This window comes from Ranitomeya imitator, chromosome 5 (genome assembly GCF_032444005.1).
Source record: "Ranitomeya imitator isolate aRanImi1 chromosome 5, aRanImi1.pri, whole genome shotgun sequence".
NCBI lineage: Eukaryota > Metazoa > Chordata > Amphibia > Anura > Dendrobatidae > Ranitomeya > Ranitomeya imitator.
The window spans coordinates 22,643,146-22,668,950 of NC_091286.1; the positions used below are offsets into that span (position 1 = coordinate 22,643,146).

A 25,805-nucleotide genomic window follows, 5' to 3' on the forward strand; every position below is an offset into this window, starting at 1 on the left:
CAGCTGGTTAAGAAAATTACACGGGAGCCCACACAATTTTTTATTTCCATTTTTTTAAAATTAAACAGATATTGCGTTTCATGCATATTTCGTGTGTGTGTGTCTTTATTTAACTCTTTATGTACCATTTTATTATGTTAATTACTAAACATCGGGCTTGATATTATCTATCTATCTATCTATCTATCTATCTATCTATCTATACACTGCTCAAAAAAATAAAGGGAACACTTAAACAACAAAATATAACTCCAAGTAAATCAGACTTCTGTGAAATCAAACTGTCCACTTAGGAACCAACACTGATTGTCAATCAATTTCACATGCTGTGGTCCAAATGGAATAGACAACAGATGGAAATTATTGGCAATTATCAAGGCACACTCAATAAAGGAGTGTTCTGCAGGTGGGGACCACAGACCACATCTCGGTACCAATGCTTTCTGGCTGATGTTTTGGTCACTTTTGAATGTTGGTTGTGCTTTCACACTCATGGTAGTATGAGACGGACTCTACAACCCACACAAGTGGCTCAGGTAGTGCAGCTCATCCAGGATGGCACATCAATGCGAGCAGTGGCAAGAAGGTTTGATGTGTCTGTAGGCGCAGTGTCCACAGGTTGGAGGCGCTACAAGGAGACAGGCCAGTACACCAGGAGACCTGGAGGGGCCATAGGAGGGCAACAACTCAGCTGCAGGACCGCTACCTCAGCCCTTGTGCAAGGAGGAACAGGAGGAGCACTGCCAGAGCCCTGCAAAATGATCTCCAGCAGGTCACAAATGTGCATGTGTCTGCACAAACGGTTAGAAACCGACTCCATGAGGATGGTCTGAATGACTGACGTTCACAGATGGGGGTTGTGCTCACAGCCCAACACCATGGAGGACACTTGGCATTTGACACAGAACACCAGGATTGGCAAATTCACCACTGGCGCCCTGTGCTGTTCACAGATGAAAGCAGGTTCACACTGAGCACATGTGACAGACGTGACAGAGTCTGGAGACGCCATGGAAAGCAATCTGCTGCCTGCAACATCCTCCAGCATGACCGGATTGGCAGTGGGTCAGTAATGGTCTGGGGCGGCATTTCTTTGAAGGGCCGCACAGCCCTCTATGTGCTCACCAGAGGTAGCCTGACTGCCATTAGGTACCAAGATGAGATCCTCAGACCCCTTGTGAGACCATATGCTGGTGCGGTTGGCCCTGGATTCCTCCTAATGCAGGACAATGCCAGACCTCATGTGCAGTTCCTGCAAGATGAAGGCATTGAAGCTATGGACTGGCCCGCCCGTTCCCCAGACCTGAATCTGATTGAGCACATCTGAGACATCATGTCTCGCACCATCCACCAATATAACGTTGCACCAGAGACTGTCCAGGAGTTGGCGGATGCTTTAGTTCAGGTCTGGGAGATTCCTCAGGAGACCATCCGCCGCCTCATCAGGAGCATGGCCAGGACTTGTAGGGAGATCATACAGGCACGTGGAGGCCACACACACTACTGAGCATCTTTTCCTTGTCATGCGGCATTTCCACTGAAGGTGGATCAGCCTGTAATTTGATTTTCCACTTTGATTTTGAGTATCATTCCAAATCCAGACCTCCATGGGATATTCATTTTGATTTAAATTGATAATTGTTATGTTTTATTGTCCTGAACACATTCCACTATGCAATGAATAAAAATTTGCAACTGGAATATTTCATTCAGAGATATCTGGGATGTGGGATTTTAGTTTTCCCTTTATTTTTTTGAGCAGTATATATATATATATATATATATATATATATACTGTATATATATATTTATACACTATTCACTTCTGTTTGTTTTGTGCGTGTACATTATATGTGAACATGGTATGTAATGATATTATGGTCTTCAATGGAGAAAGTAAGGGAAGGGGTTGGACAAGGAAATGACATCACAATTTTTATTTTTTTTTGTTAAACAATATTTCTTTATTTAGCTTACAAAAACGCTTACAAATCCGCATGAAAATAACGCATGAAAATCCGCATAAAAAATGTGCGGATATTAAATTATGTTTTCTGCCAAGAGAGGAAGAATCCACGCAGAATATTCCACAGGTAAATCCACAACGTGTGCACATACCCTTAGCCTGTTCAAAAGTTGGGCCTGCTGTTTCATAGTTTTGAAGATTGAGTTTAGACATAAATCTATCGAGTTAAACTTATATCCTAACATGGTGATCCAAAGAAAGAAAAATACGGCAATCTTATAAGTTCCCTGGATCAACATCACAGATCCTGTAATATATTTTTCAAGAAAGGCGTCAAGGTGCTTTTTTAACTTTTGTTGTGAATCAACCATTACAACATAATGTGGTACATTCTTACAGTAAAGAATCCAGGGTGTCACTGCTCTTACAGTAAATAATTCATAGTGTCACTGCTGTTACAGTAAAGAATCCATTGTTTCACGTCTTTATCAGTAAATAATCCATAGTATCACTGCTCTTACAGTAAAGAATCCATAGTGTCACTGCTGTTACAGTAAAGAATCCAGGGTGTCACTGCTCTTACAGTAAAGAATTCATAGTATTACTGCTGTTACAGTAAAGAATCCATTGTTTCACTTCTTTATCAGTAAATAATCCATAGTATCACTGCTCTTACAGTAAAGAATCCATAGTGTCACTGCTGTTACAGTAAAGAATCCAGAGTGTCACTGCTCTCACAGTAATGATTCCATTGTTTCACTGCTTTATCAGTAAATAATCCATAGTATCACTGCTCTTACAGTAAAGAATCCATAGCCTCACTGCTCTTACAGTAAAGAATCCAGAGTGTCACTGCTCCTACAGTAAAGAACCCATAGTGTCACTGCTGTTACAGTAAAGAATCCATTGTTTCACTGCTTTATCAGTAAAGAATCTATAGTATCACTGCTCTTACAGTAATTAATCCATGGTATCACTGCTCTTACAGTAAAGAATTCATAATCTCACTGCTCTTACAGTAAATAATCCATAGTCTCACTGCTCTTACAGTAAAGAATCAATAGTCTCACTGCTCTTACAGTAAAGAATCCATTGTTTCACAGCTTCATCAGTAAAGAATCCATGATCTGACTGCTCTTACAGTAAATAATCCATAATCTCACTGCTCTTACAGTAAAGAATCCATAGTCTCACTGCTCTTACTGTAAAGAATCCATAGTTAACTGCTCTTACAGAAAAGAATCCACTGTTTCATTGCTTTATCAGTAAAGAATCCATAATCTGACTGCTCTTACAGTAAAGATTCCATAATCTCACTGCTCTTGCAGTAAAGAATCCATAGTGTGACTGCTCTTACAGTAAAGAATCCATAACATCACTGCTCTTACAGTAAAGAATCCATAATCTCACTGCTCTTACAGTAAAGAATCCATTGTTTCACTGTTTTTTTCAGTAAAGAACCTCCTTCTGTGATTCTGATTAAATCTTCTTTCCTCTAGACATAGCAGATGCCCCTTTGTCATCATTGTAGACTTAGGAGTACACAGAAAAGTAAAAAGATCTCTGAACTGCCCCTTCATATATTTGTTGCAACTCAGTCCTATTAACCTTAAAGAGCTAAGCTGCAATACTCCAACAACCCATGGACACTGATATTTTCTAACTCTGGATAACCCCTTTAAATTATAGAAATGACAAAGCTGCCAGAGAAAGTCTCTGTGTGACCAAACTGGAATATTTACCTTCCATCATTGCAGCTAAGGCATTGAATGCAGCGAGTGTCAGCAGAGGACTCTCCGCCGTCGACTTTTTCATGCTGCTTTTATAATCTGCCTTGCAAATCTAAAGGAAAAAATATCATTAAAAAAATAAAATACTAAAGAGAAGTAAACTAAACTAAACCAGGGATTCAAGCTTGAGGAGGCTAATTTGCATATTCCAGGTGCCTTCTGGGAGAAGCGAAGTCTCCCTAAGCTAGAAGATCGTTGGGTACAGCCGGGACCAGCTGCTTCGAAAGCATCACCAAACCGTGCGCCTTACGGCGCGCGAATTTTTGCCTGTAGGACATTATTGCAAGAGAGCTTGGCTGAGTAGATTACACAAGAAGGAAAACACACAGCAAGTCAGCAGGATCTAGGAGCAACATGGCAGATGTGACAACCTACATGGTGAGCTGCAGCATGTGCTACATGTTCACAGATCGACCAGAAGAAGAATCCAATTTCACCTGTCAGAAGTGTAGACTAGTGGCCCTTTTAGAAGAAAAGGTGCGGGGTCTGGAAGAAAGAATAGCAACTTTGAAACTCATCAAAGAGAATGAAGACTTTCTAGACAGAACAGAAGCATCTCTACTGGTCACAGAAGGTGCAAAAAGTGTCAGAGAACCTCCAAAAGCAGATGAGTGGAAGCATGTGACCAAAAGAAGCAAGAAGACCATGGAGAAATCACCAACCACACAACTGAAGAACCGATATCAAATCTTTGTAGAGGATGAAGATGGCACACCTAAGAATGAAGCAATACCAGCAAGCAAAAAAGAAAAGGGCACACAGCAACAAGTGACAGCAAAAAGTACAGCCAAGAAGCAACGAAGAGTGGTGGTGGTGGGAGACTCACTACTGAGAGGCACCGAAGCAGCCATCTGCAGACCGGACATAACTGCAAGAGAAGTATGCTGCCTTCCAGGTGCGATGATCAAGGATGTGACCGATAGGATACCAAAGCTCTTCAGCTCCAAGGACGTCCACCCATTTCTTCTGATACATGTTGGCACCAATGACACGGCAAGGAAGGACCTACCGACAATCTGCAAGGACTTTGAAGAGTTGGGGAAGAAAGTAAAGGAACTGGATGCACAGGTAGTTTTTTCTTCTATCCTTCCAGTAGACGGGCATGGCACCAGGAGATGGAACAGGATCCTTGATGCAAACAACTGGCTAAGACGATGGTGCAGACAACAAGGATTTGGATTCCTGGACCACGGTGTGAATTACTGGTATGATGGACTCCTTGCCAGAGACGGACTACACCTCAACAAACCTGGGAAACACACATTCGCCAGAAGACTCGCTACACTCATCAGGAGGGCGTTAAACTAGAAGAAGAGGGGACGGGAAGAAAAACATTAGACTTGAACAAAGAAGATCCAGGAAAACATACTCAGATGGGAGGTAAGAACATTTCTAAAACAATCCACAGCGAGGATATTGGAACAAAACAAAATCCTCTAAACTGCATGCTTGCAAACGCCAGAAGCCTGACAAACAAGATGGAAGAACTAGAAGCAGAAATATCTACAGGTGACTTTGACATAGTGGGAATAACCGAGACATGGTTAGATGAAAGCTATGACTGGGCAGTTAACTTACAGGGTTACAGTCTGTTTAGAAAGGATCGTAAAAATCGGAGAGGAGGAGGGGTTTGTCTCTATGTAAAGTCTTGTCTAAAGTCCACTTTAAGGGAGGATATTAGCGAAGGGAATGAGGGTGTCGAGTCCATATGGGTTGAAATTCATGGAGGGAAAAATGGTAACAAAATTCTCATTGGGGTCTGTTACAAACCCCCAAATATAACAGAAACCATGGAAAGTCTACTTCTAAAGCAGATAGATGAAGCTGCAACCCATAATGAGGTCCTGGTTATGGGGGACTTTAACTACCCGGATATTAACTGGGAAACAGAAACCTGTGAAACCCATAAAGGCAACAGGTTTCTGCTAATAACCAAGAAAAATTATCTTTCACAATTGGTGCAGAATCCAACCAGAGGAGCAGCACTTTTAGACCTAATACTATCTAATAGACCTGACAGAATAACAAATCTGCAGGTGGTCGGGCATCTAGGAAATAGCGACCACAATATTGTACAGTTTCACCTGTCTTTCACTAGGGGGACTTGTCAGGGAGTCACAAAAACATTGAACTTTAGGAAGGCAAAGTTTGAACAGCTTAGAGATGCCCTTAATCTGGAAGACTGGGACAATATCCTCAGAAATGAGAATACAGATAATAAATGGGAAATGTTTAAGAACATCCTAAATAGGCAGTGTAAGCGGTTTATACCTTGTGGGAATAAAAGGACTAGAAATAGGAAAAACCCAATGTGGCTAAACAAAGAAGTAAGACAGGCAATTAACAGTAAAAAGAAAGCATTTGCACTACTAAAGCAGGATGGCACCATTGAAGCTCTAAAAAACTATAGGGAGAAAAATACTTTATCTAAAAAACTAATTAAAGCTGCCAAAAAGGAAACAGAGAAGCACATTGCTAAGGAGAGTAAAACTAATCCCAAACTGTTCTTCAACTATATCAATAGTAAAAGAATAAAAACTGAAAATGTAGGCCCCTTAAAAAATAGTGAGGAAAGAATGGTTGTAGATGACGAGGAAAAAGCTAATATATTAAACACCTTCTTCTCCACGGTATTCACGGTGGAAAATGAAATGCTAGGTGAAATCCCAAGAAACAAGAAAACCCTATATTAAGGGTCACCAATCTAACCCAAGAAGAGGTGCAAAACCGGCTAAATAAGATTAAAATAGATAAATCTCCGGGTCCGGATGGCATACACCCACGAGTACTAAGAGAACTAAGTAATGTAATAGATAAACCATTATTTCTTATTTTTAGTGACTCTATAGCGACAGGGTCTGTTCCGCAGGACTGGCGCATAGCAAATGTGGTGCCAATATTCAAAAAGGGCTCTAAAAGTGAACCTGGAAATTATAGGCCAGTAAGTCTAACCTCTATTGTTGGTAAAATATTTGAAGGGTTTCTGAGGGATGTTATTCTGGATTATCTCAATGAGAATAACTGTTTAACTCCATATCAGCATGGGTTTATGAGAAATCGCTCCTGTCAAACCAATCTAATCAGTTTTTATGAAGAGGTAAGCTATAGGCTGGACCACGGTGAGTCATTGGACGTGGTATATCTCGATTTTTCCAAAGCGTTTGATACCGTGCCGCAAAAGAGGTTGGTACACAAAATGAGAATGCTTGGTCTGGGGGAAAATGTGTGTAAATGGGTTAGTAACTGGCTTAGTGATAGAAAGCAGAGGGTGGTTATAAACGGTATAGTCTCTAACTGGGTCGCTGTGACCAGTGGGGTACCGCAGGGGTCAGTATTGGGACCTGTTCTCTTCAACATATTCATTAATGATCTGGTAGAAGGTTTACACAGTAAAATATCGATATTTGCAGATGATACAAAACTATGTAAAGCAGTTAATACAAGAGAAGATAGTATTCTGCTACAGATGGATCTGGATAAGTTGGAAACTTGGGCTGAAAGGTGGCAGATGAGGTTTAACAATGATAAATGTAAGGTTATACACATGGGAAGAGGGAATCAATATCACCATTACACACTGAACGGGAAACCACTGGGTAAATCTGACAGGGAGAAGGACTTGGGGATCCTAGTTAATGATAAACTTACCTGGAGCAGCCAGTGCCAGGCAGCAGCTGCCAAGGCAAACAGGATCATGGGGTGCATTAAAAGAGGTCTGGATACACATGATGAGAGCATTATACTGCCTCTGTACAAATCCCTAGTTAGACCGCACATGGAGTACTGTGTCCAGTTTTGGGCACCGGTGCTCAGGAAGGATATAATGGAACTAGAGAGAGTACAAAGGAGGGCAACAAAATTAATAAAGGGGATGGGAGAACTACAATACCCAGATAGATTAGCGAAATTAGGATTATTTAGTCTAGAAAAAAGACGACTGAGGGGCGATCTAATAACCATGTATAAGTATATAAGGGGACAATACAAATATCTCGCTGAGGATCTGTTTATACCAAGGAAGGTGACGGGCACAAGGGGGCATTCTTTGCGTCTGGAGGAGAGAAGGTTTTTCCACCAACATAGAAGAGGATTCTTTACTGTTAGGGCAGTGAGAATCTGGAATTGCTTGCCTGAGGAGGTGGTGATGGCGAACTCAGTCGAGGGGTTCAAGAGAGGCCTGGATGTCTTCCTGGAGCAGAACAATATTGTATCATACAATTATTAGGTTCTGTAGAAGGACGTAGATCTGGGGATTTATTATGATGGAATATAGGCTGAACTGGATGGACAAATGTCTTTTTTCGGCCTTACTAACTATGTTACTATAATTTTTTTTTAAAGAATTTCTTTATCTATCGATCTTTAATCCTCGAGAAACATTTTTTTTGCATTTCTTTTGTTCCGTCCAAATTGATTTATTTTTCTTCGATATCAACTGACGCTGTAAGGAAAGTCTTTGAGGCGACGTCGGGCGATAATTGTATTTCTTGGTTTTGCCAACAGAAGATTAATGAGCAGTAAACTCGCAGGATTATATTTGTCTTCAAAGATCTGCGATGAAAGGCGAGCGTAAAAAGCTGCTGCACGAGGACGGGGCTGTGTACACAGAACGGGCAGATAATTAGTGTATATATGGCACATTATTACTGCACCTTATACAGGCTCTCCAGTATAAAATCCATAATATAACGTACCCTCCTTTATAAACTTCTGGGGGAGGGCGTTATTTTGAGTATCCCAGACAGTAAACTCCAAAGATGGTTATTACCTTACCATCCCATAATACCAATTTTCATGGTCTCCCCAAGACCCACAAAGGGGTTTTTCCACCTCCCCTTCACCGACGTGGTGAACCTTTACTCTACCATCCCCCACAATCTAGCTGTTTCAGCCATCAGACACCATTTGGACAGGTATAGCAATTAGAATGTATCTCATTATTGTAGAATCTATCATTATTGTAGAATTTATCATTATTGCACTTCAGTGTTTGTTATGTGACTATTATTTTATGTTTGATTGTAAATTCTCTCTCCAGATTGTGGGCACCGCGATGGGCTCGAGATTCGCCCCATCCTTAGCTATACTTTACATGTCTTGGTGAGAAGAAACTTTCTTTTTTTTTTTCAAACAACAATCCTTTTTTTCATGATATAAAATGGTTTGGCAGATATGTGGACAACCTGATTATAGTTTGGCAAGGTGACCTACTTAATATTGATAATATTTCAGCCTACATAAATGCAAATAACCTTAAATTCACCGTCAGTAGGCCCTGTTCCACTAAAGATGCATTCATTAAAGAAGGTGCGGCTGTTAGCAAACGCTTGACAGAAAGGGGTTATAACAACCTGCAGGTAAAAAATACTTTTAAAACGTTATTAAATAAACATTATTGAATAAATCCAGACAAAACTAATTTTTCTCTCACTAAAAGTATCCAATCCTCTTTCACGTTCTCTATTCCGTACAGTCCACAGTTTAATAAATAAGACATTATTTGTAAATATTTACCTGCTGCGCAATATAATAGATGGCGGCTATAGCTGCGTTGCCAGACGAGGTGGAGACTCCTTGTCCCTCTCTCCTATAAAATCCATACCGTACCATAGACAAAATAAAAAATAGGTGGAACCCCGCTCTCAGGAAAGAGTGCGTCTCTGCCCACTCACGGACCATCTCACACAGTAGTGCCCACCATTGTGCCCCTATAATGCTGTCACTCTTCAGCTGTGTCCCAATACTAGCGCCTGCCATGATAATATTGCCTACCCCAGGGCCACTATAATAGTATAATAGTATCCATCGTCAACCATAATGCTACTATAATAATGTCAATCATTGTGTCACTATGACAGTGCCCGCCATACTGCGCTATAATGGTGCCAGTATAATGTCCGCCACAATGCTCCTATAATAGTTGCCATAGTTCCCTTATAATGCTGACTCTATAAGAGTATACCTCATGACTTTGTAAGTTATAAAAGTGGGACATATACCACGTAGCGCCGTAAGCCAGTACCCTAACCTCGCCCAGTCCTTCATGTGTGCCCACCCAGTTATTCTTAGTGAGACCCATTAGTGTTCCCACACAGTACGATACCGCTACCATGGTCCCCACAGTCCGCCACTACACACACTGTCAAGCCAGCAATGCCCCCTGTTATGACCTGGTGGTCAGGACAATAATGGACCTGGTGGTTAAGAGCACACGGAATGACCTGATAGTTACTGATAATAAAGGACGAGCTCTGGGACGTGGGAACTCTGCTGACCGCAATCCCTAATCCTATCAAACACACTAGAAATAGCCGTGGATTGCGCCTAACGCTCCCTATGCAACTCGGCACAGCCTAAGGAACTAGCTAGCCCTAAAGATAGAAAAATAAAGCCTACCTTGCCTCAGAGAAATTCCCCAAAGGAAAAGGCAGCCCCCCACATATAATGACTGTGAGTAAAGATGAAAATACAAACACAGAGATGAAATAGATTTAGCAAAGTGAGGCCCGACTTACTGAACAGACCGAGGATAGGAAAGGTTACTTTGCGGTCAGCACAAAAACCTACAAAAAGACCACGCAGAGGGCGCAAAAAGACCCTCCGCACCGACTCACGGTGCGGAGGCGCTCCCCCTGCGTCCCAGAGCTTCCAGCAAGCAAGACAACAATAAAAATAGCAAGCTGGACAGAAAAATAGCAAACCAAAGAAATACAAGCTGGAACTTAGCTTCTGTTGGGAAGACAGGTCACAAGAACGATCCAGGAGTGAACTAGACCAATACTGGAACATTGACAGGTGGCATGGAGCAAAGATCTAAGTGAAGTTAAATAGAGCAGCCAGCTAACGAATTAACCTTGTCACCTGTGGAAGGAAACTCAGAAACACCCACCAGAGGAAGTCCATGGACAGAACCAGCCGAAGTACCATTCATGACCACAGGAGGGAGCCCGACAACAGAACTCACAACAGCCCCCTCACAAAGTATCATGTCACCCACAGTCCAGCACAAACAGTGTTTTGTATCCCCATAGTCCTCTAATACAAATTTTGATGCCCCCACATTGCCCTTCAATACACAGTACGATGCCCACAGCCCCCACACACAAAGTATGATGCCCTTACAGCCCCCCACATAGTATGATGCTCACTGCCCCCCCACACAGACTGATGCCCCCACATTGCCTACCAACACACAGTATGATGCTTACAGCCCTCCCCCCACACAGTGTGATGTCCCCACAGTGACACAGTTATAAGGATCTGTGAATTATGCTCTGTTATGGGGTATCTGTGGATGATGCACTGTTATGGAGGATCTGTGGATGATGCACTGTTATGGGGATCTGTGGATGACGCACTGTTATGGGGGGATCTGTGGATGACGCACTGTTATGGGGGTATCTGTGGATGATGCACTGTTATGGAGGATCTGTGGATGATGCACTGTTATGGGGATCTGTGAATGATGCACTGTTATGGGGGATCTGTGGATGACGCACTGTTACGGGGGATCTGTGGCTGACGCACTATTATGGGGGATCTGTATCTGACACACTATTATGGGGGATCTGTGGATGATGCACTGTTATGGGGGATCTGTGGATGATGCACTGTTATGGGGGATCTGTGACTGACGCACTATTTTGGGGGATCTGTATCTGACACACTATTATGGGGGATCTGTGGATAACGCACTGTTATGGGAGATCTGTGGATGATGCACTGTTATGGGGGATCTGTGGCTGATGCACTATTTTGGGGGATCTGTATCTGACACACTATTATGGGGGATCTGTGGATGATGCAGTGTTATGGGTGATCTGTGGCTGATGCACTATTGTGGGGGATCTATGGATGATGCACTGTTATTCGGGATCTGTGGATGATGCACTGTTATGGGGGATCTGTGGCTGACGCACTATTGTGGGGGATCTATAGATGACGCACTGTTATAGGGGATCTGTGGCTGATGCACTGTTATGGGGATCTGTGGCTGACGCACTATTATGGGGGATTAGGTGCTGATGTGGAACGCCCACCAGGGCCGTGGGGTACTCAGTACCAGGTCCGTTCGTTATTAAAGGGGACCAGCGACCTGGTCCGTGGCCCTGGGTGCCCAAGTAAAAGTTTGTGACGCCACCTGTGGTACTCGGTCAGGGGTAACCGACGCTGCTTAAAGGGGTCCTCTGGGGCGATGGTGCTGCAGCAAAGGTGGTGTCGCTTCCCACAGGTTTAGCAGGGTCCCCAGGGCTCCCGGTGTGTTTGGCCAGAATGGTGTAGTGCCAGAATAAACAGAGGACACAGGATTACAGTCTCTTTACCTGGTTTACTGTTGGTAGACAGCCTCAGTCCAGGGTACTGGCAACAGGCGACGGTGGAGCCCAGGCAGCCTGGAAACGAATTGAATCTCCTTTTTACGGTCAGATTGGGAGCCGTCCACTATGCGCTGACTGATAGTCCCTTGGTGCCTGGGGCTTCCTGACAAGGTTCTATTTTACTCTCTGTCCTGGGACAGTACCTGCATGGTAGGCAACTTGAGCCGTTTCCTTGGGTCTCTATCCACGGTGACTCCGGGCTCTGGATGTTGCTGTACCTCAGATGTAATATGGACAAGTCACTTCCAATTTCCTGCCCTCCGGTTCTGCCATGGGACTTGTAGTTCCTCACAGCGTCGGGTTCCCAGTGCCCGGTTTCTACGCCTCAGCTTAGAGGGAGCCCACTCACAGCTCTCCTCCAGCTCCTGACCACTCCTGTGCTCCTTCACTGTCTCTTGTCTGCTACAGACTACCTAACTCCTCCTCCAGACCAGAATGTATATCTCTGGGGAAGCTCCCCTGAAGCCGGGTTCAGAGCTCCCTCTTCTGGCCTGGAGTCAGAATGTGCTGCATGTACAGATTACCTGCCAAAGGGATCCTCCTCGTCTCCAAGCATGGCATCACCCTCCCCGAGAGGAAGGCAATACCATTGTGGTACCTGAACTCCTCGGGTAAAACAGATGCATTGTTATGGGGGATCTGTGGACGATGCACTGTTATGGGGGATCTGTGGATGATGCGCTATTATGGGGGATCTGTGGATGATGCACGGTTATGGGGGATCTGTGGATGACGCACTGTTATGGGGGATCTGTGGACACATACTGTGATGAAGAACTGTTACTGAAGATCTGCTATGGAGACATCTAAATGAGCCAAATTGCTTACCCTTTTCCACTCCATGGGGCACAGGCCCAGTGTGTCGGAGGTTTGTGGATCTCCCCTGCAGTAATCTATTGTGCTGTTCTTGGATCCCATTTGTATCATCACGTCCACATTCAGAGAAGTCTTCTATTTGGTTCATCTCTGTGAACCCACATCAAGTCCAACTGCACGTGAAATCCGGAACCGCGCCTTCCCTGAGGGAGAGATCAATGAAGATCTAGAATAGATCTTCTTCTGGAACCAAGATGGCCGATGGTTCCTGTAAGAAGTGAACATTTTTGTTTGTATTTTATGAATTACTGGAAAATAAAATATATAAATATATCATGCTAAGCATGATTTATAACCTTAATAACAGTGATTAAAATAGAAAAGCCGACAGACAACAGATGTTCTCAGTCCTGCTGGGCATAACTATATTTTCAGTAAAAAAAAATCTCTTTAAATCATGTCGCTTACATTCACCAGGAAACATAAAATAATACTGGTGGTTTATAATTAGAATTTATTCCATAACTGTCTGCACCGGCATACTTTATATTAAAAAGGAAAATAATAGATAAACCATATCTATATATATAATTGTCCAAGCGGTACTTCCGTCTGTTTGTCTTTCTGTCTGTAACTTCCGTAACGGAAATCCCGCGTCGCTGATTGGTCGCGGCTGGCCGGGCGTGACCAATCAGCGACAGGCTTAGTCCGGCTGCGAATTAGCCCCTCCCTACTCTCCTCAAGTCAGTGCCTATGCTGCATCAATAGTAAAAATATATGTTAAAAATAATTTAAAAAAATTTAAAATTGTGCTATTCTCACCTTCTGACGTCCACCGATGCGCGCGATGCTGCCGCCAGCTTCCGTTCCCAGTGATGCATTGTGAAATTACCCAGATGATTTAGCGGTTTCGCGAGACCGCTAAGACATCTAGGTAGTTTCACAATGCATCACTGGGAATGGAAGCTGGCGGCAGCATCGCGCGCATCGGGACAGCTTCGGTAGACGCCGGAGGGTGAGTATATAACTATTTTTTATTTAAATTTTTTTTAAACAGGGATATGGTGCCCACACTGCTATATACTACGTGGGCTGTGCTATATACGGCGTGGGCTGTGTTATATACTACGTGGCCTGTGTTATATACTACGTGGGCTGTGCTATATACTGCGTGGGCTGTGTTATATACTACGTGGGCTGTGTTATATACTATGCGGGCTGTGTTATATACTACGTGGGCTGTGCTATATATTACGTGGGCTGTGCTATATACTGCCTGGCTGCTATATACTATGTGGCCTGTGTTATATACTGCGTGGCTGCTATATACTATGTGGGCTGTGTTATATACTGAGTGGGTTGTGTTATATACTACGTGGCTGCTATATACTATGTGGCTGTGCTATATACTACGTGGCTCCCTGTGTTACGTGAGCTCTGCTATATATATACTATGTGGCTGCTATATACTATGTGGCTGCTATATACTACTTGGCTGTCCTATATAATACATGGCTGTCCTATATACTACATGGCTGTCTGTGTTATATACTATGTGGCTGTGTTATATACTACGTGGCTGTCTGTGTTACGTGAGCTCTGCTATATACTATGTGGCTGCTATATACTATGTGGCTGCTATATACTACGTGGCTGTCCTATATACTACATGGCTGTCTGTGTTATATACTACGTGGCTGTGTTATATACTATGTGGCTGTGTTATATACTACGTGGCTGTGCTATATACTACGTGGCTGTGCTAAGCGCAACGTACATACATATTCTAGAATACCCGATGCGTTAGAATCAGGCCACCATCTAGTATAATAAAACAACAATAATAATAATTATACTCTTAAGTTTTTACATTTTCAAAATCATATACAGTGGGGCAAAAAAGTATTTAGTCAGTCAGCAATAGTGCAAGTTCCACCACTTAAAAAGATGAGAGGCGTCTGTAATTTACATCATAGGTAGACCTCAACTATGGGAGACAAACTGAGAAAAAAAATTCCAGAAAATCACATTGTCTGTTTTTTTAACATTTTATTTGCATATTATGGTGGAAAATAAGTATTTGGTCAGAAACAAAATTTCATCTCAATACTTTGTAATATATCCTTTGTTGGCAATGACAGAGGTCAAACGTTTTCTGTAAGTCTTCACAAGGTTGCCACACACTGTTGTTGGTATGTTGGCCCATTCCTCCATGCAGATCTCCTCTAGAGCAGTGATGTTTTTGGCTTTTCGCTTGGCAACACGGACTTTCAACTCCCTCCAAAGGTTTTCTATAGGGTTGAGATCTGGAGACTGGCTAGGCCACTCCAGGACCTTGAAATGCTTCTTACGAAGCCACTCCTTCGTTGCCCTGGCGGTGTGCTTTGGATCATTGTCATGTTGAAAGACCCAGCCACGTTTCATCTTCAATGCCCTTGCTGATGGAAGGAGGTTTGCACTCAAAATCTCACGATACATGGCCCCATTCATTCTTTCGTGTACCCGGATCAGTCGTCCTGGCCCCTTTGCAGAGAAACAGCCCCAAAGCATGATGTTTCCACCACCATGCTTTACAGTAGGTATGGTGTTTGATGGATGCAACTCAGTATTCTTTTTCCTCCAAACACGACAAGTTGTGTTTCTACCAAACAGTTCCAGTTTGGTTTCATCAGACCATAGGACATTCTCCCAAAACTCCTCTGGATCATCCAAATGCTCTCTAGCAAACTTCAGACGGGCCCGGACATGTACTGGCTTAAGCAGTGGGACACGTCTGGCACTGCAGGATCTGAGTCCATGGTGGCGTAGTGTGTTACTTATGGTAGGCCTTGTTACATCGGTCCCAGCTCTCTGCAGTTCATTCACTAGGTCCCCCCGCGTGTTTCTGGGATTTTTGCTCACCATTCTTGTGATCATTCTGACCCCACGGGGTGGGATTTTGCGTGGAGCCCCAGATCGAGGGAGATTATCAGTGGTCTTGTATGTCTTCCATTTTCTAATTATTGCTCCCACTTTTGATTTCTTCACTCCAAGCTGGTTGGCTATTGCAGATTCAGTCTTCCCAGCCTGGTGCAGGGCTACAATTTTGTTTCTGGTGTCCTTTGACAGCTCTTTGGTCTTCACCATAGTGGAGTTTGGAGTCAGACTGTTTGAGGGTGTGCACAGGTGTCTTTTTATACTGATAACAAGTTTAAACAGGTGCCATTACTACAGGTAATGAGTGGAGGAAAGAGGAGACTCTTAAAGAAGAAGGTACAGGTCTGTGAGAGCCAGAAATCTTGATTGTTTGTTTCTGACCAAATACTTATTTTCCACCATAATATGCAAATAAAATGTTAAATTAACAGACAATGTGATTTTCTGGATTTTTTTTTCTCAGTTTGTCTCCCATAGTTGAGGTCTACCTATGATGTAAATTACAGACGCCTCTCATCTTTTTAAGTGGTGGAACTTGCACTATTGCTGACTGACTAAATACTTTTTTGCCCCACTGTATATTTAGTAAATATATATTAAAATATTTAATATATATTAATATTTAATATATATTTTAAAAGGCAAAATCTTTTTTCACATCTATATTTATTTATCTGTGTCATATAAAATACATTATATATGTGCATATATTCAAGCAAATATGATAAATATATGATAAAATAATAAAAATAACAAATAAAATATATCACAAAAAAACCCCTTATAATAAAAATAAATAACGCGGATACTTTTTTTTTACATCATATAATGAGTGTGCGTATTTATCTATATCTATATATATCTATATCTATATATATAATTGTCTAAGGGTTTTTCCGTCTGTCTGTCAATCTGTCTGTCTGTCTGTCTGTCTTTCTGTCTGTCTTTCTGTCTGTCTGTCTGTCTGTCTTTCTGTCTGTCTGTCTGTCTGTCCTGGAAATCCCGCGTCTCTGATTGGTCGAGGCCGCCAGGCTTCGACCAATCAGCGACGGGCACAGCGACGATGATGTCATAAAGGACGTAGAAATCCCACGTTTCTGATTCAGCGACGGGCACAGTATCGACGTAGATGTCATAATGGTTGCCATGGCGACGATGATGTCATAAAGGTTGCCTCGACCAATCAGCGACGGGCACAGTCTGCCGCGAATTCTGGAATCATCATTGTCCATATACTACGGGGACATGCATATTCTAGAATACCCGATGCGTTAGAATCGGGCCACAATCTAGTATATATATATACACACACACACATTATATGACACATTTTATCTTTATTACTTTATCATATACATAACACAAATATTTATATATATTAATGCAATTATATATACCGCATATATTAAAACAATATAAAATATATAATCCAAATACTTATTAAATACGTCACAAAGTTTCTATTTTCACATCTATGTCATTATGAGCAGAAATCACCATGCTCATGAAATGACAGTAGTGGCGAACAACAGACCCCATTGACTTCTAAAGGAATTGGTCAATTGGTCTAAGTGTCTATCTTTTTTCGGTTGCTGCAATATTATTCTCATAAAAAATACACAAGTTAAAAAACACAAATAAAAAAAGTACTTTATACTCTATTTATTTAAGCTTATTTCTTCTAAGATCCTTACATTTTAATTTAATTGTTTTCTTAATTCCTTTTGTATTTTTTTATGAGAACAATATTTATACCGTATAAACCATGACGTCTCTTCCATTCAGCATTAAAAGAAAAAAAAAATCCGTTTTGATATTTGGAATTTTTTTTTTCATATATCCTATTAAAATAGTGCAATAAATAATAAATAGGATAAAAAATGTAATTAAGAAACTGAATAATAAAAGAATCATGACATTTACATTTACCATAAGATGAGAAAGCCGCTGTTTTATAATCTGGATTTATATCCAAGCTGCCGGCAGTAACATTTATGATAAAAGAAAAAAAAAATAGATTTTTTTTTTTAAAAAAAAAAAGAAAAATGTAATATTACAGGGACGGAATAAATTAAGTTTTTTACATTCACCGTAAAATCTGAAAAAAAAAAAAAAAAAAACTGAGTTGCAATCTGGATTTATTCCAAGGCTGTCAGGGGTAAACACCTTTTTTATTTAAAAGATAAATATATATAAATACAAAACAATAAAATATATAGTATAAATTAATTTCCATATAAAGTGAATGAGAGCATTGTGTCACTTAACTCAAGGTGATGGTATTTTTTTTACAATCTAGCACAGATTAGAAAAAAATAGGGAAAAAATTAAAAAAAAAGGCAAAATAAAAAAATATAAAAAAATAAAAGAAGGGAGAAAATGTAATTAAAACAAAGAAAGGAGAGCAAAATATAAAAATGTAAAGGAAAAAAGTAAAAGCAAAGGGATAAAATTAGGTCAGGAGCATTTTTTCAGTTGTTTCCTAGACAGTAAATGAACAATTATCCCTTAGCAACCGAGAGCTACCCGTGAATTGGATGCGGCCTACTGGTTGCTAGGGCGGATATTGTACACAGAGACATTGAAGTAGAACAAAAATGACTATATAGATGCGTAAACCCCTTCATCACTGGAGCTTTTTAACTCTTGAAGACCACGTGGTAATGAGTACAGACGAGCATCCACTGTGTGAATGAAGACATGGAGGAGACGTCCGCTCTGCTCATCCAAGGGGAAAAGAGACAAAGATGGTGGAAGTTCAAGTTCACTTCCACATATGTGTCAAGGGAACCTAGAGGAGAGCGGGCACCAAAGATCAAAATGGGTCTAACTTGAGCCTTTAAATCCACTGCCAAGACACATGGGCCGAAAAACGATTACAGCACCCATCCTGTAAAACACAGGGCCAGGACCCTACTCTGCCCCTAAGGAAGAGGGATCGTTCCAATCACTAAGGGCCTTTATAAGGGCATCATACTCTGTGAGCAGCACTGTGGGGACATCATACTCTGTGATCGGCACTGTGGGGACATCATACTCTGTGAGCGGCACTGTGGGGACATCATACTCTGTGAGCGGCACTGTGGGGACATCATACTCTGTGAGCGGCACTGTGGGGACATCATACTCTGTGAGCGGCACTGTGGGGACATCATACTCTGTGAGCGGCACTGTGGGGACATCATACTCTGTGAGCGGAACTGTGGGGACATCATACTCTGTGAGCGGCACTGTGGGGACATCATACTCTGTGAGCGGCACTGTGGGGACATCATACTCTGTGAGCGGCACTGTGGGGACATCATACTCTGTGAGCGGAACTGTGGGGACATCATACTCTGTGAGTGGCACTGTGGGGACTTCATACTCTGTGAGCGGCACTGTGGGGACATCATACTCTGTGAGCGGCACTGTGGGGACATCATACTCTGTGAGCGGCAGTGTGGGGACATCATACTCTGTGAGCGGCACTGTGGGGACATCATACTCTGTGAGCGGCAGTGTGGGGACATCATACTCTGTGAGCGGCACTGTGGGGACATCATACTCTGTGAGCGGAACTGTGGGGACATCATACTCTGTGAGCGGCACTGTGGGGACGTCATACTCTGTGAGCGGCACTGTGGGGACGTCATACTCTGTGAGCGGCACTGTGGGGACGTCATACTCTGTGAGCGGCACTGTGGGGACATCATACTCTGTGAGCGGCACTGTGGGGACATCATACTCTGTGAGCGGCACTGTGGGGACATCATACTCTGTGAGCGGAACTGTGGGGACATCATACTCTGTGAGCGGCACTGTGGGGACATCATACTCTGTGAGCGGCACTGTGGGGACATCATACTCTGTGAGCGGCACTGTGTGGACATCATACTCTGTGAGCGGCACTGTGTGGACATCATACTCTGTGAGCGGCACTGTGGGGACATCATACTCTGTGAGCGGCACTGTGGGGACATCATACTCTGTGAGCGGAACTGTGGGGACATCATACTCTGTGAGCGGCACTGTGGGGACTTCATACTCTGTGAGCGGCACTGTGGGGACATTATACTCTGTGAGCGGCACTGTGGGGACATCATACTCTGTGAGCGGCACTGTGGGGACATCATACTCTGTGAGCGGCACTGTGGGGACATCATACTCTGTGAGCGGAACTGTGGGGACATCATACTCTGTGAGCGGCACTGTGGGGACATCATACTCTGTGAGCGGCACTGTGGGGACATTATACTCTGTGAGCGGCACTGTGGGGACATCATACTCTGTGAGCGGCAGTGTGGGGACATCATACTGTGTGAGCGGCACTGTAAGAGCATCACATAGCTCCCGACCATCTCAGATCCAGAGGCACTGTTCCTATTTGGGGGAGCTGTTCTGCTGTCCCAGAAAGTCAAGGCAATGTCCCAAACTCCATTCACTCTGTGCAATGTCTCTCCTGCCGTTTTTACTGCTCCGTCCATAGCTTCTACTCCTCTGACGGGGCCGGAATCTCTCTAAGATCTGGTCTCACTGAGATTCAACCTGCTACCTGTATCATTGGAGACACAAAAGAGCACAGTGAGGCCAAAAATACTCTGTTGTAAAAAAAATCACAGTAATAAGCAAGTGCTAGTCAAAAGATGGAAAAAAACAGGGTATTTAGTTTAGATACTTTTTTTGCAAAGAAATTTATACTAAGCTGCTCCACCAATCGTCAAGGTATACCCATATAGAGCAGTCCTAACTAATGTATATAATCCCTATCTGATGTATTTAAAAACCTAATCATCTGTATAGTACCTATATAAGCAGGGTTCAGAGAGGGAATATCCATGTGGACATGCTGGATGGAACAGCTTTAGTGCAAATGACCCATAAGGAGTAAGTAGCCCATGTGTTTCTGGTTGTATAATTGTACTCTTGTTTCTACAAGACTAGGGAGTCCACCACTCCTTATGGGTCATTTGCACTAAAGCTGCTCTTCATGGGTATACCTTGATGATTGGTGGAGCAGTTTAGTATACATTTTTTTGCAAAAAAAAACGTATCAACTAAATACCCTGGTTTTTTCCATCTTTTGGCTAGCACTTGCTTATTACTGTGATTTTTTTTTTTACAGCAGAGTATTTTTGGCCTCACTGTGCTCTTTTGTGTCTTCAGGTTTCTTGGTGGTGTGTGAACATGTTCCTACAGACTTGTTCAATGTGCAAGTAGCCCATGTGTTTCTGGTTCTGTATCATTGGAGGCAGTAACAATAACTACAGGCCGCAATCTGCACTGACAAATATAGAAGAATTTGCTCTACTTGGATGTGCAGTGTAGCCTCCTAAATTACAAGAAAAATGTACTGATACATAGAGGCACATACAGTCCCATCCCGAGGCCAATCTACAAAAATCCTGAGGTCGATCTCGCCCAATCCCGAGGTTGATTTTGCCCAATCCCGAGGTCGATCTCGCCCCATTCCGAGGTCAATCTCGCCCCATCCTGAGGCCGATCTCGCCCAATCCTGAGGTCTATCTCACCCAATACCGAGGCCGATCTCACCCCATCCCGAGGTCAGTCTCGCTCCATCCTGAGGCCGATCTCGCCCAATCCTGAGGTCGATCTCGCCCCATCCTGAGGTCGATATCGCCCCATCCCTAGGTCAATCTCGCCCCATCCCGAAGTTGATCTCACCCCATTCCGAGGCCGATCTCGCTCCATCCCAAGGCTGATCTTGCTCCATCCCAAGGCCGATCTCGCTCCATCCCAAGGTCGATCTCACCCCATCCCGAAGTCGATCTCGACCCATTCCAAGGCCTATCTCGCCCCATCCTGAGCCGATCTTGCCCCATCCCAAGGTCGATCTCGCCCCATCCTGAGGCCGATCTCGCCCCATCATGAAGTTGATCTCGCCCCATCCTGAAGTCGATCTTACCCCACGTGTTCACACTTCTGGATCGGCCGTAGTTAGGTTTCATTTTACTGTAAACATAGAGGGGGAAAAGTACAATTTTTCATTCTCCTAGTGTTATGAATGATAGCACGATCCTAAAATCCAGGATGATAAATGGTTATATCAGCCCCTAACGGCACGAGCATCCTGAGCCAATATTCCTGAGCGGGCATGGACCCGGGTGAGTGGGAATATCTGGGCTGTGGGAGACATTCCCAAATTGTGTTATGCTTAGAGAACTGCTGGCAGCGACACTGGCCCTGCTCCGCTATTCTGGGGCCGCTGCCAGCAACACATTATCATGTTTTAGAATCCATGGGAATGAATGTTAAATGCTGATAATAAATAGAACAAAATCTGCTGTATACCAGCATTCCTCTCCTGTGCCACAAATATCGCTCGCCCCCAGACACACATGATGGCATCACGGGGGGCAGAGGTTGGGACAAGCAAGGAGTCACCTAGTCCATACATGGAGCAGCTCCACAGGATTTAATAGATCCATTGCCAAGATAATCACCCCATATACAGCTTATAAAACACCACTGCAGCTGGAGATGTAATAGATCTAATACCTAGATAATACCCCCGTATACAGCTTATATAACACCACTGCAGCTGGAGATGTAACAGATATAATGCCTAGATAATGCCGCCATATACAGCTTAAATAATGCCACTGCAGCTGGAGATGTAACAGATCTAATACCTAGATAATCCCCCCATATACAGCTTATATAACACCACTGCAGCTGGAGATGTAACAGATCTAATACCTAGATAATACCCCCATATACAGCTTATATAACACCACTGCAGCTGGAGATGTAACAGATCTAATACCTAGATAATACCCCCGTATACAGCTTATATAACACCACTGCAGCTGGAGATGTAACAGATCTAATACCTAGATAATACCCCCATATACAGCTTATATAACACCACTGCAGCTGGAGATGTAACAGATCTAATACCTAGATAATCCCCCCATATACAGCTTAAATAATGCCACTGCAGCTGGAGATGTAACAGATCTAATACCTAGATAATACCCCCATATACAGCTTATATAACACCACTGCAGCTGGAGATGTAACAGATCTAATACCTAGATAATACCCCCATATACAGCTTATATAACACCACTGCAGCTGGAGATGTAACAGATCTAATACCTAGATAATACCCCCATATACAGCTTATATAACACCACTGCAGCTGGAGATGTAACAGATCTAATACCTAGATAATACCCCCATATACAGCTTATATAACACCACTGCAGCTGGAGATGTAACAGATCTAATACCTAGATAATACCGCCATATACAGCTTATATAACATCACTGCAGCTGGAGATGTAACAGATCTAATACCTAGATAATACCGCCATATACAGCTTATATAACACCACTGCAGCTGGAGATGTAACAGATCTAATACCTAGATAATACCGCCATATACAGCTTATATAACACCACTGCAGCTGGAGATGTAACAGATCTAATACCTAGATAATACCGCCATATACAGCTTACATAACACCACTGCAGCTGGAGATGTAACAGATCTAATACCTAGATAATACCGCCATATACAGCTTATATAACACCACTGCAGCTGGAGATGTAACAGATCTAATACCTAGATAATACCACCATATACAGCTTACATAACACCACTGCAGCTGGAGATGTAACAGATCTAATACCTAGATAATACCCCCATATACAGCTTACATAACACCACTGCAGCTGGAGATGTAACAGATCTAATACCTAGATAATACCGCCATATACAGCTTACATAACACCACTGCAGCTGGAGATGTAACAGATCTAATACCTAGATAATACCACCATATACAGCTTATATAACACCACTGCAGCTGGAGATGTAACAGACATAATGCCTAGATAATACCACCATATACAGCTTACATAACACCACTGCAGCTTGAGATGTAACAGATCTAATACCTAGATAATACCGCCATATACAGCTTACATAACACCACTGCAGCTGGAGATGTAACAGATCTAATACCTAGATAATACCGCCATATACAGCTTATATAACACCACTGCAGCTGGAGATGTAACAGATCTAATACCTAGATAATACCGCCATATACAGCTTACATAACACCACTGCAGCTGGAGATGTAACAGATCTAATACCTAGATAGTAACAGATCTAATACCTAGATAATACCGCCATATACAGCTTACATAACACCACTGCAGCTGGAGATGTAACAGATCTAATACCTAGATAATACCGCCATATACAGCTTATATAACACCACTGCAGCTGGAGATGTAACAGATCTAATACCTAGATAATACCGCCATATACAGCTTACATAACACCACTGCAGCTGGAGATGTAACAGATCTAATACCTAGATAATACCACCATATACAGCTTACATAACACCACTGCAGCTGGAGATGTAACAGATCTAATACCTAGATAATACCGCCATATACAGCTTACATAACACCACTGCAGCTGGAGATGTAACAGATCTAATACCTAGATAATACCACCATATACAGCTTACATAACACCACTGCAGCTGGAGATGTAACAGATCTAATACCTAGATAATACCCCCATATACAGCGTACATAACACCACTGCAGCTGGAGATGTAACAGATCTAATACCTAGATAATACCACCATATACAGCTTACATAACACCACTGCAGCTGGAGATGTAACAGATCTAATACCTAGATAATACCGCCATATACAGCTTACATAACACCACTGCAGCTGGAGATGTAACAGATCTAATACCTAGATAATACCGCCATATACAGCTTACATAACACCACTGCAGCTGGAGATGTAACAGATCTAATACCTAGATAATACCACCATATACAGCTTACATAACACCACTGCAGCTGGAGATGTAACAGACATAATGCCTAGATAATGCCGCCATATACAGCTTAAATAATACCACTGTAAATGTACTAGATTTATTGCCAATATAATATTGCCATATACAGCCCACACAATACCACTGTAGCTGTAGATGTAAGTGCCTAGATAATACCACCATATACAGCTTATATAATAGCACTGCAGCTGTAGATGTAATAGATTTAGATGTAATAAATCTTGTGCCTAGATAATACCGCCATATACAGCCCACACAATACCACTTTATAGTGCCCAAATAATACACAGGATCCCCCAAAATACTGACATTTGATTTCTACGGAATAATTCATTGCCCAAATGATGCCACCATGATATAATAAATTATATTGCACAAGTTTAATTTAGTTTCCATCATTATGGGCCTTCTAGGAAATGGGGCTGGGCAATCCTCAAGTTTGCCACCTTCTAAATCCTTGCATATAAAGCTCTGGATAGAGACAGGATTAAACAAGAGCTTGGCACCAGGTGTTGCCCATCCACTACCACTGACCACCAGGGAAGCAGGTATATAGCAGGTATATACTACTACCCCAGACCACCAGAAAGAAGAGCTTTATGTGCAGAAACATCGCCGCTCTATGGACCATTTTTGCAAGTTGCACCTCATCGGCCGTGAAGTGAATGGGGCAAGGCTGCAATACTAGACACGGTACATAAGCGGTATTATTCAGTAACCGTATGGCGGTATGATCTAGTCATAATATGATGGTTTTATTCTGTGATCATATATCAGCATTACTGAGCGGTATTGAACCAAGGTCTTTGGATATACCCTTATTCTCAATCTCTTACTCCCATAGAAACTATTCTTCTAATTTTTTTTTCATGCTTTCACAATCTTATGCCTCCGAAATATTATGTTATAATGTTCAATGAATTAGCAAGTGCGACTATGAAGTGAGAAGATAATGAATATGGATTTTTTTTTTCTATCTTTGGATGAAAGATCTGCTGCTTTGAATCTCTTAGCAACAACTTGATGTTATCAAAAGAGTTCTGTGTTCTGTTAGTATGGTACTGTTATTCTATGTTCCGGATTATTATGGTATTGATATTC

The 25,805-nt window shown here is 42.5% G+C and overlaps 1 long non-coding RNA gene across 2 annotated transcripts in view; it reads right to left on the bottom strand.

Moving 5' to 3' along the window:
* Nucleotides 1-3,708: 3,708 nt before the first annotated feature.
* Nucleotides 3,709-25,805, bottom strand: part of LOC138681131 (uncharacterized) — a 94,132-nt gene continuing 72,035 nt past the window's right edge. The window contains exons 2-3 of one of the 2 annotated variants that reach the window (XR_011321891.1): nt 12,960-13,215; nt 3,709-3,808 (exon numbers count right to left, since the gene is read on the bottom strand). This is a non-coding gene — a long non-coding RNA (uncharacterized lncRNA). Of the gene's footprint in view, nt 3,809-8,160; nt 8,353-12,959; nt 13,216-25,805 lie in introns of those variants that run through there. The other variant, XR_011321890.1, reaches the window with a different exon arrangement.